This window comes from Macrobrachium rosenbergii, chromosome 26 (assembly GCF_040412425.1).
Source record: "Macrobrachium rosenbergii isolate ZJJX-2024 chromosome 26, ASM4041242v1, whole genome shotgun sequence".
Classification (NCBI taxonomy): domain Eukaryota; kingdom Metazoa; phylum Arthropoda; class Malacostraca; order Decapoda; family Palaemonidae; genus Macrobrachium; species Macrobrachium rosenbergii.
In genome coordinates this window covers 46,610,965-46,624,448 of record NC_089766.1, presented here as the reverse complement: position 1 = coordinate 46,624,448, position 13,484 = coordinate 46,610,965, and the positions used below count along the sequence as shown (strand labels likewise).

Here is a 13,484-nt window from a genome sequence, read left to right as displayed (position 1 = left end):
ATCATCTTGATGTGATAAATAGTCATATATATATATATATATATATATATATATATATATATATATATATATATATATATATATATAAAATATATATATATATATATATGATCAGGGAACCATAGGGAAAATTGTACTCAGGTACATTAATCGTGACAACGTTTCACGACTTATCGCATCCTCAAGGCTATAATAAAGATACAAACGAACTTTAAAACCAAGCACTGCACAGTCCATTAAAATTACGCAATATTTAATAAAATTTAATGAACATCAGCATGTGGAAAACTTGAAAATAATTTATGAACATCTTGAAAGAGGAAATTATACTAAACATTAAAAATATGTACACAATATCTGTAAGATTCTAAAAACAGTAAAATTATATCAAACACTAAAAAAGGTAAGGCCATTCTGTACCTTATCCTCGCAAAGAATTTCGTAAAAACAAACAACGCGCCTTAGGCGATAAACAACTGAACAGAGGAGGATTGCGTATTTAAAGACGGAACTGTCTTTTTTATCGTAATGGACTCCAAGAGTGTTAGGTCGTCTTCATTATGTACTTGACCTATAATTGTAAAGTCCTTATCATCAATATATGTTTTACATAACTTAGAGTGATTCCTAATATTTGACTGTTCGGGATTTGTTAATCTACTGCCCGTTCTGAAACTGACGCCCCTGTGAGAATCTCTTCTCACTTTGAGTAACCTCCTCGTACAACCCACATAAGTCCCGTGATCACATCATGGCCACGTATATTTATAAAAAATAACATTAGATTTTAGAAGAGAACTTGGGCAATCTTTCATTTTGAACAGAGATCCGATCTTTAATGGATTTTTTGGAACGACATTAAGGTAAAGGCCGGGAATTCTTTTCGAATACTTGTCAGGAACTTTTTACTGAAAAGGTCACCATGAAAAAAAAAAAGGGAAAGCTCGCAAACATTTTTAATTTTGGTGCTGTCAAAATTGATGGTACCTCCATGAACCAAGCGTCTAGCATTTTCCTAATTATTTTAAACAATAGTTTGTCTGCGAAGAGTTATTTTTAAGATATTGGTAAAGAAAGTTAATTTCCTCATTAAAATTAAAACACAAAAGAGGCCACTGACTTGAAATTCAGGCTACCAAAGAATATGGTTAATGTGAATCAAGTTGTGCTTGTTGCAGGAGACTCGACAGATTGCTGTGGAGTTTCCAAATGGTAGAGTTACCCTTATAATATTTGGAAGGACCGTTTTCTAAAGCGCGATTTGGGTTATAGTAGAAAACGGGTATTTTTCTTTAAATTAGGGTAACTAAGCTAAACCTTCGCACCTCCTTACGAATTGAGGGTCCCTAAAGTAATTTCATTTATTTTTATTTACGAATATTTAGAGCTTCCTGCGTTGTTAATTCCGGGATAATTAAATTTAAATTAAATGAGAAATGAATTAATTGATTGGTTTAAATCCTCTGTAACCGTAAAGGTCAATAATTGGAGATCCATATATGTGTCATTGATAATTCTGAAGGAAGCAATTGATTTCAAAGACTTATGTTGTTGTTTCATGTAGACTTCGTAGTAGACTTTTTTTATAATATAGAAAAAATTAGATGTTTATACCCCTGTACTATTCATTATTATTATTATTATTATTATTATTATTATTATTATTATTATTATTATTATTATTATTATTATTATTATTCAGTAGATGAAACTTATCCATATGGAACAAGCTCACCAAAGGGGCCACTGACTTGAAATTCAAGCTTCTAAAGAATATTATTATTATTATTATTATTATTATTATTATTATTATTATTATTATTATTGTTGTTGTTGTTGTTGTTGTTGTTGTTGTTGTTGTGTAATAAAATCCACAATTATATAGTAAATATTATTACACAGATTGTTTTTCACGAAATTGTGAATCTCTTAGCATTATTATTATTATTATTATTATTATTATTATTATTATTATTATTATTATTATTATTATTATTATTATTATTATTATTATTATTATTATTCAGTAGATGAAACCTATTCCTATGGAACAAGCCCACCAAAGGGGCCACTGACTTGAAATTCAAGCTTCCAAAGTATATTAAGGTGTTCATTAGGAAGACGTAAGACGAAGCAAAGCGAAATAAAAAAAAAAGAAAAGACGTCACTCATTAAAAAAAGGAAAAGTAAAGTAATAAATGAATAAAACGTCTTAAATTTTTATTGATAAACTAATCCTATTAAAGAAACCGAGGTTGTAAAACTAAAAATTTTTCTTTTTGAGCCAATGTATACATATATTCATATTGAGAAGTTTGATCGTAACGTAGTTTTAATAATAAACAAGTAAAAAATGCGCCGAAGCTTCTCCGGTGCAATCGAGTTCTCTGTACAGCGTATAATGCTGTGTGAAACTGTCAGCCACGGCCCATGAAACTCTTAGCTGTTGCCCATGAAACTCTTAGCTGTGGCCCATGAAACTCTTAGCTGTTGACCATGAAACTCTTATCTGTGGCCCATGAAACTCTTAGCCGCGGCCCATGAAACTTTCAGCCACAGTCCAGAGGTGGCCTGTGTTGTTGGTACCCATAGCAGTGCCAAAAGTACGATGATTGCTAACTTTAACCTTAAAATGAAAACTACTGAGGCTAGAGGGCTGCAATTTGGTATGTTTGATGATTGGAGGATGGATGACCAACATGCCAATTTGCAGTCCTCTAGCCTCCTCAGTAGTTTTTAAGATCTGAGGGCGGACAGAAAAAGTGCGGACGGACAGACAAGTGATTTTGCAGTCAAAAGATATATACAAGTCCTCAGATTTATAGAAGAACGTTTTTGGGTTATGGGAACTAAGTGAAAATTAAACATATTGCAAATACATCGTTCCATTTCTTGTCAAGAGTGTATCATGTTTTATTAATTTTTTGCTTAGCTCAGTAAGATGTGAATAATATATTTCTTGGTAAACTGATTTCTAAAAAGCTTTAAGTAACGAAATATTTCATAGAATAAAGAAACAGAATAAATAGAAGACATTTTTGTAAACTCAGTTGTTTATACATAGATTTCCTTCCTGCAACTTTTTTCCTATATTGAATAAACTAAGAAAAATATTTAGTTCCCGCTTTGGTGGGGGTGGCTGCGAGGGGCCGCTCGTACGAACAAGAGCCCGTGCTGGCGTAAGGGCTAAAGTAAAACATGAAAACTAACAGAAATAAATAAAGGAAAGAGTTTTCGAACGTGCGCCATAATACTCCCCTTGACGTGGAAGCAAGACGTCAAAAAAAGAAGAAGAAAAATAAGTTTAAAAAATTTGTTAAAAAGTTTAATAGCGAGAGTCAATCAGGAAGAGCCGGGCGATTTATTACAGTCGCCGAGACGAGGGCGAATTTTCACCCAGGATGAGAGAGAGAGAGAGAGAGAGAGAGAGAGAGAGAGAGAGAGAGAGAGAGAGAGAGAGAGAGAGAGCGAGGGGGGGCTTGGGAAGGGAGGGGGGGGGTGCTGGAGGCTTTGCCGAAAACACCATTAGCGATCAAGCAAGGAAGCGAGTTTGACGGAACTTCTAATGAGCTCATTTAAGATCTTGGCAAGTAAGAAGAGGGATTTCCCCTTTCCAGGGAGAAAAATGTGTTTATGATCCATTTTCTCTCTCTCTCTCTCTCTCTCTCTCTCTCTCTCTCTCTCTCTCTCTCTCTCTCTCTCTCTCTCTCTCTCCGTGGGTGTGCGTGTCAGTGTCATTTTTGCATTCTGTGTAAGATGAATTTATCTGGGAGAAATCCAGTCAGTGCTTCTCCTCGCTATTTCGTTAATAGAATGGTATATATTTCCTTCCGTAACAGCGGATTTAGCAAATTCTTTCTGCTTCTTGCTGTGTGTGTGTGTGTGTGCGTGTGTGTGTATGTATGTATGCGCACGCGCACACCATTAATACATTCTGTGTGAGAGAAATTATCCTTGGAAAAATACAGTTAATATTAAGAGATGGTATTTATATTTTTATCATCGACCTTACTTAAACAAAACTATGCAAATATAATTGGTTTTTAAGGAACCAAGGTAATGATTAATTGATATATGACACCGTAGGAGGTGCACTGTAGGCACTGCTTACGGTTCTTTGCAGCGTCCCTTCTTTAGGCCCCTAGCTTCAACCCCCTTTCAGTCCTTTTACTATACCTCCGTTCATATTCTCTTTCTTCCATCTCCTAACAATTGATTCATTAATGCAAAGTCCACCAACTGCCTTTAATTAAGAAACCCTGAGAATATAGAGATAGTAATTCGTCCCTTCACTTCGAAGAGAGAGAGAGAGAGAGAGAGAGAGAGAGAGAGAGACCTTCCTTCCCGGTGTCAGGGAGGAGTCGATTCCCTTTATTCAGAAGGGAATTAACGACTTCATGAAAGTCTAATGGCGTTGTCTAATCACCCTTACTGGTTCGTCTGCCATTAATATCCTTCTTGATCGTTAGGGCGTTCGTTCATTAGGGCGCGTTCATTTGCGTACTCCGGGGCCGTTTTCCGTTTCCTCTATTCCCTATTCCGTATTCCCGATTCCCGTGACCCGGGCGAACTTCTGTGACCTAATAATTAGACCGGTGGCTAATGACCCAGGGTGTAATGGTCCTCGGTGGAGGTCAGGTTTTTTTTTTTTGTTTATTTGTTGTATTTTATTGTGACTTTCATGGAACGGGGAAAAACCTACGCAAGAATCACGGACGGAATAGGAAGTCCATAAAAAAAAAAAAAAAAATGCGTCGAAGTTTCCCCGGCACAATCGAGTTTTCTGCACAGCCGCTACAGCGTATAATCAAGGCCACCGAAAACGGACCTATCTTTCGGTGGTCTCGATCTAATGCTGCACGAGCTGCGGCCCGTGAAACTTTAACCACGGCCCGGTGGTGGACTATCCTATATCGTTGCCAGAAGCACGATTATGGCTAACTTTAACCTTAAATAAAATAAAAACTCCCGAGGCTAGAGGGCTGCAATTTGGTATGTTTGATGACTGGAGGGTGGATGATCAACATACTAAGTTGCAGTCCTCTAGCCTCAGTAGTTTTTAAGATCTGAGGGCGGACAGAAAAAGTGCGGACGGACAGACAAAGCCGGCACAACAGTTTTCTTTTACAGAAAACTAAAAAACCAGGAATGGAGACTTTTAGTAAGTGCCAGATGGCGACTAAAGTAATTTCCCACAAAAGACTGAACTAATTTCCTTCAAAAGACTGAACTAATTTCCCACAATAAACGACTAAACTAATTTCCTACAATAAACGGCTAAACTAATTTCCCACAATGAACAACTAAACTAATTTCCCACAATAAACTACAAAACTAGTTTTTCACAATAAACTACTAAACTAATTTCCCACAATAAACGACTAAACTAATTTCCCACAATAAAAAACTCCACTTATTTCCCACAATAAACTACTAAACTAATTTCCCACAATAAACGACTAAACTAATTTCCCACGATAAAAACTCCATTTATTTCCCACAATAAACGACTAAACTAATTTCCCACAATAAACGACTAAACTGATTTCCTACAGTAAACTACTAAACTAATTTTCCGTGATAAATGACTTAACTAATTTCCCCACAATTAATGACTAAACTCATTTCCACAATTAATAACTAAACTCATTTCCCACAATAAACGACTGAACTAATTTCCCACAATTAATGACTTAACTAATTGCCCACAATAAACGACTAAACTGATTTCCCACAGTAAACGACTGAACTAATTTCCTACAGTAAACGACTAAACTAATTTCCCACAATAAACGACTAAACTAATTTCCCACAATAAACGACTGAACTAATTTCCCAGTAAACGACTAAACAAATTTCCCAGACTAAAAAAGTCCACATCTCCTACAATGAATGACTAAATTAATTTCCCCCAATAAACTAATAAACTAATTTCCCACGATAAACAACAACAAAAATTTCCTACAATAAAAATCTCTACTCATTTCCCACCATAAACTACAAACCTAATTTTCCACAATGAAAAACTCCAGGTATTTCCCACAATAAACGACTCAACTAATCTCCCACAATAAACGACTCAACTAATCTCCCACAAAAAAAAACTCCACTTATTTCCCACAAGAAACGACTGCGCTAATTTCAGACAATAAACTACTAGACTAAATTCCCACAATAAACTACTAAGCTAATTTCCCACAATAAGCAACTAACTCATTCAAGCCGAAATTGGCGATTCTGGAGCGCGTACCCTGCACTTAGGAACTGACCTAGCAATGACCTCAGAATCAGCAACAGGGGTGTATGTGGGTCAGGGTGAAGTTTGACAGGTCGGGGGCCCGACGAGCGTGACTGTACGCTGTGGAATTAATTCTCGTGATTAAAGAGCTTTTTTTTTTAAGGTTATTGTGTTTTTTTTAAAGGTTATTGTGTGTTTTATTTAAAGGTTATTGTGGGCGTATATTTATCACTGGCAAAAGCTTCAGTCTTTATTGGAATTGGTCATTCATTCATCTTTTTGGCTTTTTGTACATTGACGTGGGACCTATTTATCCTTTTTTTTTAGGCTCCATTTTTTATTGATATATATTTACTCTTGGCTTTTTTTTCTAATTGTTTTTGTTTTCTATCTTTTGAATTAGATTTAAATGGCATATGTGTATTTCAACAACTAAATAATGTTTTAGTAATTTATTAATGTGTATATTCTAATTGCATAGCTGCGAGAATTCTCTAATACTGTACAGGGCCATAGAAAATGTGTTGTCTCAAATAGCAATAAAGACAGAGAGAGAGAGAGAGAGAGAGAGAGTGCATCACAGTACTTGACAAACAACAGTGAGACAGATTCGGTGAAAAATCTTACAGTGATATCAAAAAGTTTGTGAGAAATTCGCAGAGACATAATGAAATTAACACCAGAGAGAGAGAGAGAGAGAGAGAGAGAGAGAGAGAGAGAGAGAGAGAGAGAGAGAGAGAGAGAGAGAGAGAGAGAGAGAGTTTTATGGCGATGGCAGTGATTGCTCTGACCATAACCTACTAATTAACTCTTGAGGCTTTCCATGAAATGGACCGTCCTCTCGACACGAACCGTCATTGTCAGTTTAAAATGAGCCGACCTGATTTCTTTCATTGATTTATTTGTGAGCAATTTTTAGTTTTCTGAGAAAGAAAATTATTGTGCCGGATTTGTCTGTCCGTCCGCACTTTTTTCTGTCCGCACTTATTTCTGTGGGCACTTTTTCTGTGGGCACTTTTTTCTGTCCCCACTTTTTCAGTCGGCAGTTTTTTCTGTCCGCACTTTTTTCTGTCCGCACTTTTTCTGTCGGTAGTTTTTTCTGTCCGCACTTTTTCTGTCCGCCCTCAGATCTTAAAAACTGCTGAGCTGAGGGCTGCAAATTGGTATGTTGATCATCCACCCTCCAATCATCAAACATACCAAATTGCAGCCCTCTAGCCTTGTAGTTTTTATTTTATTTTAGGTTAAAGTTAGCCATAATCGTACTTCTGGCAGCGCTATAGGTGCCAACAACACAAACCACCACTGGGCCGTGGCTGAGTTTCATGGACCGCGGCTAAAAAGTTTCATACAGCATTATAAGCTGCATAGAAAACTCGATTGCGCTGAAGGAAATTCAGTGAGTTACGAAAACTAAAAGAGAGAGAGAGAGAGAGAGAGAGAGAGAGAGAGAGAGAGAGAGAGAGAGAGAGAGAGAGAGAGAATTACAATAACGACACAATCAAAAGAGATAAAATTTGGCTGCTTAATATTCTGATAAAATTCACTGAGTTACGAAAACTCAAGAGAGAGAGAGAGAGAGAGAGAGAGAGAGAGAGAGAGAGAGAGAGAGAGAGAGAGAGAGAGAGAGAAAAAAATAAAATAACGACTCAACCAAAAGAGATAAAATTTGGCTGCTTGATATTTCTGATAAAAAAAGTTCAGCGAGTTACGAAAACTACTACGTTCATTACCTGCCTTGTAATGATTACCAGGTAATGGTGTAGTATGTTGCCGTACCTGGTCGCCGAGCTGATGGTGAAATGATGGTGGCGGTCGGCAGTGAAATGATGGTGTCATTGCGTTTGATAGAACGCCACTGCTCCGGGTCGTAACAGTGCATCGCAGCCTAATATGCAAATCCAATACCTTGTTTATAGTCAATTATGATTATATGAATTATGGACATTTCCTTTCGCCTCGTTTTTCTCAGGACGCTCTTATATTTTTTAAGCTCTGGCCGTCGAGGAAAATGGCCTTTTGCTGATTAAATTGCTAAATTGCTCAACTCTGTCGATGATTAAAAAAAAGTTATGTCCAATTGCACTAAGTATTTTTTTTTTCCCTCGCAGCCGCATTAATATTCAGGTGGCAGAAAGATGAGAATGTTTTTTGCTTTTTTTTTTTCTGGGGGGAAGTAGTTGGGGGCGGGGTTGGGGGTGCATTGGATTGGCTGGGGTTTGAGAATAATAGATATTACTCGATATATAAGTTATATGTCTCCAAGCACGTTAAAAGAAGAAGAAGAAGATTAGTTGCAAGTTTGCCTGTATCTCGTTCCACCAAAGGGCCCACTGACTTGAAATTCAAAGCTTCCAAACAATATTAAGGTGTTCATTAGGAAGAAGTAAGAGGAGGTAAGGGAAATACAGAAAGAAGAGATCCCACTTATTAAAAAAGAAAAAAATATATTAGTAGATAGATAAATAGATAAACAGTGTATTAAAATGTAAGGGGAATAGTATTATGGTAGCAATGCATTGCATCTTCGCTTGAACTTCTGAAGAAGAAGTTCCAATTGCACGACTTCCTCAATAGGGAGGCTGTTCCACAGTCCAACGGTGTGAGAAATGCAGCAATAGATAGTTTTTTTAATTTGTTATTTTCTTAACAGGCTAATTCTTATGATAAAAACAACTTAATTCAAGCAATAGATGGAATTAGCTATATTCGGTGACCTGAAATTTTCCGTCCTTCATATTTGGATCTGTTGTGGAACAGGTTGTATTTTTTTAGACTTTTTTACATAATGATGATCGCCAAAAAAACGCCCACATAACAGAGAGGTTTAAAAAAAAAAACAAGCCCAAGAGTTGGAGCTAGAAAAACAAGCCCAAGTGGGCATTTGCTTGCTAATGTAATCGCCCAAAGTCGCCATCCAGTAGAAACGTAGAATGTTTACTTCAACCACCGGTGGAGGGAAATGTTGCAAATAAAGAGAACCCGTCCCCCGAATTCGAAAAGCGATTCTAAACCACCCCGGGGAGGGGCCGGGGCGGTCTCTCGAAGAAGCCTTATGCAAATCGTGGCGCCATCTGTTACAGGAACGGCGAACTTCTCGACAGCTCCCGGTTTGTTTACATTCCGAGAGGAAGGTTGAAAAAAAAAAAAAGAAAAAAAAGAAAAACAAAATCCGCGGCTGTTATGTTTTTGTTCCGATCTTCCGGACGTTGCTTATTTTCCCCTTTCGGCTTGATTTACTCGCAGCCCCAGGTGCGTCTGTTTTGTGGGGTGGGGGGGGGGCGTTTATATACAAAGAATTGAGGTTATGTAATGGTTATTTAACGGTTCGCGTGCCTGTTGCTCTGATTGCTATAGTTGACAGTTTTGCTTTCGTTAATGTCAAAATATCTTAGAAAATAGCAAGTTTGTTTTTTGCTATTATTATTATTATTATTATTATTATTATTATTATTATTATTATTATTATTATTATTATTATTATTATTCAGTAGATGAAAACTATCCATATGGAAAAAGCCCACCTAAGGGGCCATTGACTTGGAATTCAAGAAAGATTATTATTATTATTATTATTATTGTTATTATTATTATTATTATTATTATTATTATTATTATTATTATTATTCAGAAGATGAAACCTATTCATATGGAACAAGCTTCCAAAGATTATTATTATTATTATTATTATTATTATTATTATTATTATTATTATTATTATTATTATTATTATTCAGAAGATGAAACCTATTCCAAAGAATATGATGGTGTTCATTAGGAAGAAGTAAGAGGAAGTAAAGGGAAATACAGAAAGAAGAAATCCCACTTTTCAAAAAAGAAAAAATAAATAAATTAATGGATAGATAAATAGCACGTTTTAACTTCGGTAATATTCACCGCATAAAATATTTTGTGATCTTGAATCTGCTCTTGACTGAGAGATCTTGAAGAGTGAAGGCTTTTTCGTAACCCGAGTTTTATTGAAAATAAAAAAAAGTAAAAAATGCGCCGAGGTTTCTTGGTCACAATCGAGTTTTCTGTACGGCGTATAAATGCTGTATGCGCTGCTTCCCATGGAACTTTCAGCCACGGTCCGGTAGTGGCCTGTCCTATAGGTAGTGTAGTTTTTGTATGGGGTAGTGAAGTTTTGCCACTGAAAGTCAAAATCAGCTGAATGAGCTTTCTTTATTTACGGCATACTAGAATTTTTCCTTTAATGAATAACTAGCAGATGTTCGCCAACGCTTGCATTTGCTAGTTCCCATACCCATACCTATACCCATACCCATACCCATATCTGTACCATACCCATACCCATATCTGTATCATACCCACACCCATATCGTTATCATACCCATTCCCATACCCATATCTATACCCATACCCAATATCTGTACCATACCCATTCCCATACCCATATCTATACCCATATCTATACCCATACCCATATCTGTATCATACCCATACCCATATCTGTATCATACCCATTCCCATATCTGTATCATACCCATACCCATATCTGTATCATACCCTTACCCATATCTGTACCATAACCATACCCATACCCACATCTATACCATACCCGTACCCATAACTATACCATACCCATACCCATATCTACCTATACCCATACCCATACCCATATCCATTCCATACCTATATCTACACCATACCCACCCCATATTTGTACCATACCCGCACCATACACATACCAATACCCATACCCATACCCACAGATTAAAAGATGCTAACCATTATCCAAATTAAGAGAGAGAAAAAAAATATTCAGCTCTGTCAACCGTCAGCCGTATTTACTTAATCAGCCAATCGATCTCTTCGTAACTTCGATAGCAGCGGATAGATTAATTGATTCAATAACGTCCACTGGCGTCGGATTAAACCTATTCATCACCTCCCCAGTTCTAACTTTAATAGAAACAGAGTTTGATCGATTCACTTCATTATGTAAACTGGCGTCGGGATTAAGTCGATCCGTCGGAGACTCCTTTTTCTGACTTTGGTTCCAGATTGGCGCGGAGAGAGAGAGAGAGAGAGAGAGAGAGAGAGAGAGAGAGAGAGAGAGAGGCTTAGAGAGAGAGAGAGAGAGGGCGTGGAAATTGGCCAAGGGGAGAGAGGGAGAGAGGAAGAGAGATTGGCTCAGAGAGAGAGAGAGAGAGAGAGAGAGAGAGAGAGAGAGAGAGAGAGAGAGAGAGAGAGAGAGATTGGTACAGGGAGAGAAACTGGCTCAGAGAGAGAGAGAGAGAGAGGGGAGATTGGCACAGGGGGGAGAGAGAGAGAGAGATTGGCACAGGGAGAGAGATTGGCAAAGGGAGAGAGATTGGAACAGAGAGAGAGAGACTGTCTCAGAGAGAGAGAGAGATGGCCACAGGGAGAGAGAGATTGCCACAGGGAGAGAGAGAGAGAGAGATTGGCAGAGAGAGAGAGAGAGAGAGAGAGAGAGAGAGAGAGAGAGAGAGAGGAGAGAGAGAGAGAGGGAGTGTGTGTGTATGTCTTAAGTCACGCAAATTTCTCCCATCTTTAATTCTGAGCGAAAACTGCTGCTAGTGAGCGCCCCACGTTTTCATGACCCAATCTCGCAAAGTAGACCTGATGACGGAGTGAAGAAAGACGCGGGGTGGGGGAGGAGGAGGAAGGAGGAGGGAGGGAGAATGAGGAAGAGGAGGGGGGGGATGGGGCTGATGAAAAAGGGGGCGTGAAGAGAGGAGGAGAGTGAGAGAGAGAGAGAGAGTCATAAACAGCCGAATCTGAAGGCTTTTCAAGAGTTAGGAGGACCTGCCAACTGGGAATTTTTATAGCTTTTTTTTTTTCGAAGAATTTGCATCCCTCTTTCTTGTCCTCAGTCAGTTTTTTTTACGATGTTTTCCTTTTCGCTTTTTGCTTTCTCCTTTCTTTTTCACGTCTTGATCTATTTTTTTATTATTGTGTCTTTAAGAAAGGGGTCGTATCCCCCCCCCCCTCAACACCGCTTAAGAGGAACAGGCGACATGTCAGTATGATTTTTAGTTTTCCGAAAGAGAAAACTACTGAGGTGGCTTTGTACGTATGTCCGTCCGCACTTTTTTCTGTCCGCCCTCAGATCTTAAAAGCCACTGAGGCTAGAGGGCTGCAAATTAGTATGTTGATCATCCACCCTCCGATAATCAAACACACCAAATTGCAGCCCTCTAGCCTCAGTAGTTTTTATTCTATTTAAGGCTAAAGTTAACCATGATCTTGCGTCTGGCAAGATTATATAACAGACCACCACCGGGCCTTGGCTGATAGTTTCATGGGCCGCGTCTCATACAGCATTATATGCTGTACAGAAAACTCGATTGCCCCTAAGAAACTTCGGCGACTTTTTCACTTTTTTTTTTTTGGGTCGCTTGCTGAGGTAATTGAGAAACATTTTTGAACCCATTTATTTTCGTGTTAATGATTTTCCTTTATATTTATTCCCCGTTCGTTTATTCTTCTAATTTATTTTCAGTTATATTAATCTTTTTATCATGGATATATTAAAAGTCATATTTATATTCAGAGATTTTGCAAAGCACTCCCAATTTCTTGGGTGAAATGGGATAGAGCCAGTTGCCCCATTCTGTAAGAGTGGGATTTCAGGAGACAAGAATGGGAAGGAGTGGAAATGAAGTACGTTTAAATGAGGTGTGACGGGGCAGACCCACTTGTTTCCGTCGAAGGCGCTCGTTTATCAAGGCGAATAGATCTGTTCTCTCTGTATATTTCCCTTTACCTTCCCTTAGTTCCTAATGAACACGTTAATGTTCTTTGAATAGGGTTCATCTTCTGAATAATAATAATAATAATAATAATAATAATAATAATAATAATAATAATAATAATATTCTTTGGAAGCTTGAATTTGAAGTCAATTGTTCCATATGAATAGGTTTCATCTTCTGAATAATAATAATAATAATAATAATAATAATAATAATAATAATAATAATAATAATAATAATAATAATAATAATCATCTTTGGAAGCTTGAATTTCAAGTCAATGGCCCCTTTGGTGGGCTTGTTCCATATGAATAGGTCTCATCTTCTGAATAATAATAATAATAATAATAATAATAATAATAATAATAATAATAATAATAATAATAATAACATCCTTTGGAATTGAATTTCAAGTCAATGGCCCCTTTGGTGGGCTTGTTCCATATGAATAGGCTTCTTCATCTACTGAATAATAATAATAATAATAATAATAATAATAATAA

The 13,484-nt window shown here is 37.2% G+C and overlaps 1 protein-coding gene across 2 annotated transcripts in view; it reads left to right on the top strand.

Moving 5' to 3' along the window:
* The window catches only part of LOC136853155 (protein SSUH2 homolog), a 792,844-nt gene that overhangs the window by 189,596 nt on the left and 589,764 nt on the right, over window positions 1-13,484 (top strand). The window lies entirely within an intron of this gene.